Source organism: Alligator mississippiensis, chromosome 12, assembly GCF_030867095.1.
Source record: "Alligator mississippiensis isolate rAllMis1 chromosome 12, rAllMis1, whole genome shotgun sequence".
Taxonomy (NCBI): domain Eukaryota; kingdom Metazoa; phylum Chordata; order Crocodylia; family Alligatoridae; genus Alligator; species Alligator mississippiensis.
In genome coordinates, this window is record NC_081835.1 from 51578031 (window position 1) to 51583878 (window position 5848).

Below are 5848 nucleotides of genomic sequence, written 5' to 3' on the forward strand. Positions count from 1 at the left end.
CCTGCAGCTAGGGCAGGGGGACGTTGTTGGTGCCCAGGCTCCAGTGGTGGAGCATGCCCCAGCAGCAGGCAGCTCCCAGGGGCAGGGAGCAAAATCCTAGCCCCCACCAAAAAAGTGCTCCCTGCCAGCCCCTGGGCTAGTACTCGGGGGAAACAGAGCACCCCCTGGCTGCTGCAGGGGGCCAGTGCAGGGCCAGAGGGTGTGGAAGCAGACTGCTACCAAGAGCAGTAAATTAGTGCTCCTGCATTATCACATGTTTAGATGCCTGCCTGGGTGGGTTTACTGTAGAGAAATTTACTTTAGAGTAAACCCACCCTGCAGCATTTGCACATGTAGATATGCCCCCTGTAAAGAGGCTTTGTTCTCAGATCACAGCAAAGGTTACCTACTATCAGAAACAGGTCTTTCCTAAATCTCAGCACTTGCTTTTGAAAAACACCGCTAAGCATTGTGCGAGTGCCAAAATTGTATTCTTCTATGTAAGATAATGCATCTAGAAGATCTCTTTGTTTACCAAGTCTTCATAAGATATCGTTTTTCTCAATTGTAAGTACTCAAGTACCAATGTAATAATGGACGTTAATGCCAAGACTCACAGAGTACTTTCATAAACACGTATAATCACGGCTTTGGTAAACGTGAATCAGGCCTCCAGTATACTAGAATTCTTTGTGTGTCAGTGAATAGGGGTGAAGAAGAGCTGCTTGGTATTTATTTAGACTTGCAGAAAGCCTTTGTCAAAATTCCTCACAAAAGCTAATAACAAAGGTAAACAGTCACCTGCTGAAAGGACTGGAAACTGGCTATGGGACAACACCATATAGGAATAAAATATCCCTTTTCAGTAGAGCAGACGGGTTTAACAGTAAGGTGCCTCAAGGGCCAGTTCTGGAACTGGTACTAATACTTTTATGAATTATTTGAAGAGGTTGAGGTGCAGTGAAATGGCAAAGAGGCCACAGTTACTAAAGTTATTCAAGTCTGGAGAAGGTGAATGCCAGGCCTCAGGTCTGCACAGATGTAGTTAGGGCTCTTCTGGAAGGGCTAGATGTTTTTAAATCTGCAGGCCCAGATGCCCTCTACTCACGGGTGTTGGGAGAACTGGCGGGAGTCATTGCTGTGCCCTTGGCCCGGCTGTACTAGCGATCGTGGTCCACGTACCAGGTGCCTGGAGATTGGAAACTAGCTAATGTGGTCCCCATTTATAAGAAGGGGAGAAAGGAGGACCCAGGAAACTATAGGCCCATAAGCTTTACATTGGTCTTGGGGAAAATCCTTGAAATAATTATCAAGGAGCACATCTGTGAGGGTCTGGCAGGGGAGATCATGCCCAGGGGAAATCAACATGGGTTCATCAAAGGCAGGTCCTGCCAGACAAACCCGATTGCCTTTTATGACCAGGTAACTAAATCCCTGGATGATGGTGTCACCGTGGACGTAGTCTTCCTGGACTTTAAGAAGGCCTTTGACATTGTCTCTCACCCCATTCTCATTAATAAGTTGAGCGACTGTGGCATTGATGCCTACACAGTTGGATGGGTCAAAAATTGGCTAATGGGGTGCACCCAGAGTGGTGGTGGATGGGTCATACTCAGCCTGGCAGGATGTGAGTAGGCAGGATGCGTCTCCCAGGGCTCGGTCCTGGGGCCTACACTGTTCAACATCTTCATCAGCGACTTGGGCGAGGGGGTGGAAAGCACGCTGTCCAAGTTTGCCAATGACACCAAGATGTGGGGAGAGCTAGGCACGCTTGAAGGGAGAGAGAGGCTGCAATTAGATTTAGACAGACTACAGAAGTGGGCAGATGGTAATAGGATGGGGTTCAATATAGACAAATGCAGGGTGCTGCACCTGGGGAGAAGGAATCCACAGCATACATACAGGCTGGGGAGCTCCCCCCTTGAGAGCACAGAGGCGGAAAGGGATCTTGGAGTCATTATTGACTCCAAGATGAACATAAGCCGCCAATGCCACACTGCAGCCAGCAAAGCCAACTGCACCTTGTCGTGCATCCAAAGATGCATCTCAAGCCGGTCCAGAGAGGCAATACTCCCCCTCTATGCAACGGTGGTCAGGCCACAATTGGAGTAGTGCATCCAGTTCTGAGCACTGCACTTTAAGAAGGATGTGGCCTGCCTTGAGAGGGTTCAGAGGAGGGCCACCTGCTTGGTTGGAGGGCAACAGGGCAGGCCCTATGAGGAGAGTCTGAGGGACCTGAACCTTTTCAGCCTCAGCAAACAGAGGCTGAGGGGGGATTTGGTGGCTGCCTATAAACTCGTTAGGGGAGATCAGCAGCAAATAGGAAGGGTCCTATTCTCCTCAGCAGCACCTGGGGTGACGAGGAACAATGGCCAGAAACTGCTGGAGAATAGGTTCAGGTTAGAGATTAGGAGGCAGTATTTCACTGTTAGGGTGGCTAGGATCTGGAACCAACTTCCTAAGGAAGTGGTCCTTGCTCCTACCTTGGGTAAATTCAAAAAGAAGTTGGACGAGCACCTGTCTGGGGTCATGTGATCCCAGCGTGTACTCTGGCTAGTGGCAGGGGGGTCAGACTAGATGCTCTGTTCAGGTCCCTTCTGACCCCAAACTACTATGAAACTATGATACACTTTGAGGGGATGTGAACCACTATAATTGGATAAAACAATGGAATGAAATTCAGGCTGACATGCCAGCTAATATACTGTTGGAGGAGTTTATACATCCATCTTGCTGGTTTCTAAATTAACTGCTGAAAGGAGGGCTGGGCTTCCCTGTCTCAGTTTAACAAAAATAAGTTCAATATGCAATTGCAGATAAAACCAAACAAGTTAGAATATATTAAATCAGGGATAGAAAGACCTGTAAAAACTGCCTTTATATAAGTTGATGGTATGTTTTTTAAATACTGTGTTCATTCTGGCACCCCTGTCTTGGGAAAGGGCTGGAAGGGGAGGGGAGAGGAGCTAGTGATGGAGAAGTGGGTGTGGGTTATTTTTCCTGTTGAAAAACGAGAGCCACAGAAATCCCTTTTGAGACTTCCCCTCAAAGTGCTAAATTAGAGTGCTCATAGACTATATCTGCTTGCTTGCTTGCTTGTTCTTAGCAGCTGATGCTTTGCAAGGTGATTTACTTGCTGCAGCCAAACATTACTTAAAAAGTAGCTACTCGTTCATTAAAGAAGCATGGGTAAATCGAATTAGAATTGTCTGTTCATACAGAAGTGTACAGTTGAACATAATTGACTGCATTGCCTCTCATAGAATAGGAGAATAGTTTATAAGCTGCCTGCCTTTATTTCCCCCTGATCCTCTCTGCTCTCGATGTTGAACCACTTCCACTGCTAACCCATACTGGCAAAGTGCACAGCTTCCTCAGAAAGAGCAGAGGCAGCTCCAGGGCTAGTGGGTCTAAGGGTTTGCTATATTAATCTTTGTAGTCTGAATTCATGCAGTAAATGGAGAGGAATGACTGTCATAAGATGAGTTACAATGGTGTCCCAGTGGAAAGAGTGAGTGTATTTGTAGGGGTTTGGGTTGTAGCCGTGCTGGTCTAAGGACATAGGCAGACAAGATTCCTTGGGTGAATTTGATATCTTTTATTAGACCAACCCAAATGGTTGGAGAATAGTTATTAAGCAAGCTTTCGGGTTCAAAAACCCTTCGTCAGGCTAAGGAAGTTTCAGCAGTTGGTGTGTGCTCTTCCTGGATGGAATGAAAAGTAAGAGCACACACCAACTGCTGAAGCTTCCTTAGCCTGACGAAGGGTTTTTGAACCCGAAAGCTTGCTTAATAACTATTCTCCAACCATTTGGGTTGGTCTAATAAAAGATATCAAATTCACCCAAGGAACCTTGTCTGAGTGTATTTGTGGCATATCAGATGTGTTCTTTAATGTGTATATCCATTAGCAAAAGTGGGCCAGGGTTCAGTAGTTTGCCCTGGATTATTTACAGATTTTAAGGCCAGAAAGGAATCATTAGATCACTTAGTCTGACTTTCTGCATGGTGCACAGCACTTCATTCTGCTCACCAATGTCTCAGTAAAAATAGTTTTCATTTAGCCTAAACAGTCACTGATTTAAATGCACCTATTACCTTTTGCGTTTAAAACATACCTCTGCAAATCTGCAGAAGTTGCATGCACACAACTTCAATAGTTATTTATTTCCAAATTCAGGCACATTTCCTGTCCTGTCAAATCAGCTAGGCTCTCAGCTAGCAGCCATTAAAACATTGAAACTATTATATCCTTGAATTGTAGAGGTCCCAGTCTCAATATAAATGTCAATTGAAAAACAGGGATGGTAAGGAAAGAGAAAATAGCTCACTGAAAAGTCTGTGAAGGTGTATTAAAAAAAAAAGACAAACCTGTACTTTAAGTTAGAAGCTGAGAAAGCTAAATAAGAAAACGTATCGTGTCCAAATAATTGCTACCTTATCTACAGTGTTTTTCCTCCAAAATGTCAATGCGCTTCCCAAAGGAGATTAGCATAGCTCTCCCATTTTATAGATAGGGAAATTGAAGCACAGAGGAAGTGACTTCCCTGCACTCACTCTGCAGGACAGTGACAGCTCTGAGCAGCCCCTTGTCCTCACGCTTTGCAGTTCAGGTCTATCCATGAACCCACGCTGTCTTCTACTTCACTGTTAATTGGTGCCAGGTGTCTGCCGCCTCCTCACAAATTTTGACAAAAGGCTCAGCCAGGGAGGCAGCAAGTCTGCAGTTTCATTTGAATTGAATTCACATCGAGTTTCTGAATGAATCTTTGGACTTGTCTCATATTTCTTCTAGTGTTTGAGCTGCTTCCTTAGGAGGGGAAACTGCAGGGCAACAGATCAGAGCATGGAACAGGAAGATCTTAACAAATCCAGGGGAACAGACAGGGAGCCAGAGCCGCTTGCACTGAAAACAAGGCTGCCTGAGAGATACCAAGTTATCTCAATCCGTTGCTGTGCTGTTTGGGGGACAAACTGCAGTCATGAGCCTTGTCTGCTCCGGCAGGTATCAACAAGGAGGCCCACAGTCTGCATGGGAGGGACTCTTCTGTCCATATTGCAAGGAGGAAAACATGGCTGTGTTGCCAAAACGGCTAGTTTCGTTCCCCTGGAGGCTTGTTCAATTACCCTCAAGGAAAGAGTCACACATACAGGCTGGGTCCATCTAGGTTTATTGTTTGCAAACAGTTCGACCGAGGAGCAGAGAGCTCAAATCAGGGCCGACGATGAGTCCGGCCTGGGATCACATTTTTATAGCTTACATTCAACAGAGTCTTGACGTACTAGAAGTTTATTGGCTGCAGTACCAGTTCCTAATTGTGACGTCTTATCTTGTAGGCTGTACTTAACTAGTTATTGGTTAATGTGACTTATCAGGGTTAGTACGTGCGCACTCAAAGGTAGAATTGCAGCATGCTCAGAAGAAAAGAGCAATTTCAACAAAGTTAGTTAAACTTTAGTAACTTCTTATCTTAACGTAACCTTAAGGCACTGGACAGAGATGATTTCAAAATGCAAGGCAAGCAGTAAGAACCACAGCTTGGACATTAGACCTCCTGATCTTTACACAAAAGGGTCATAAGATGGTCATAAGACACTTCTATCATATGGTTGTTGCTCAAGCATTACTGCAAAATTATGGGAGCTAACGTCTTTTTACTACAACTCCCCCCTCAGATGCTTTCTTACTCTAAATTTTTAATAAGTGTCTGCGATAGCCAATTTCTGATAGTGTACAAACATTTCACGGTTAACAACTGATCGAACAGTCCGTCTCAGAAGGGTCATGATGCATGGTAGCATACAGGGAAGCAAGCAAAGGATTGATACTAACAAGCATAAGGCCATCAACACTCCCTTTATCCAGCCAG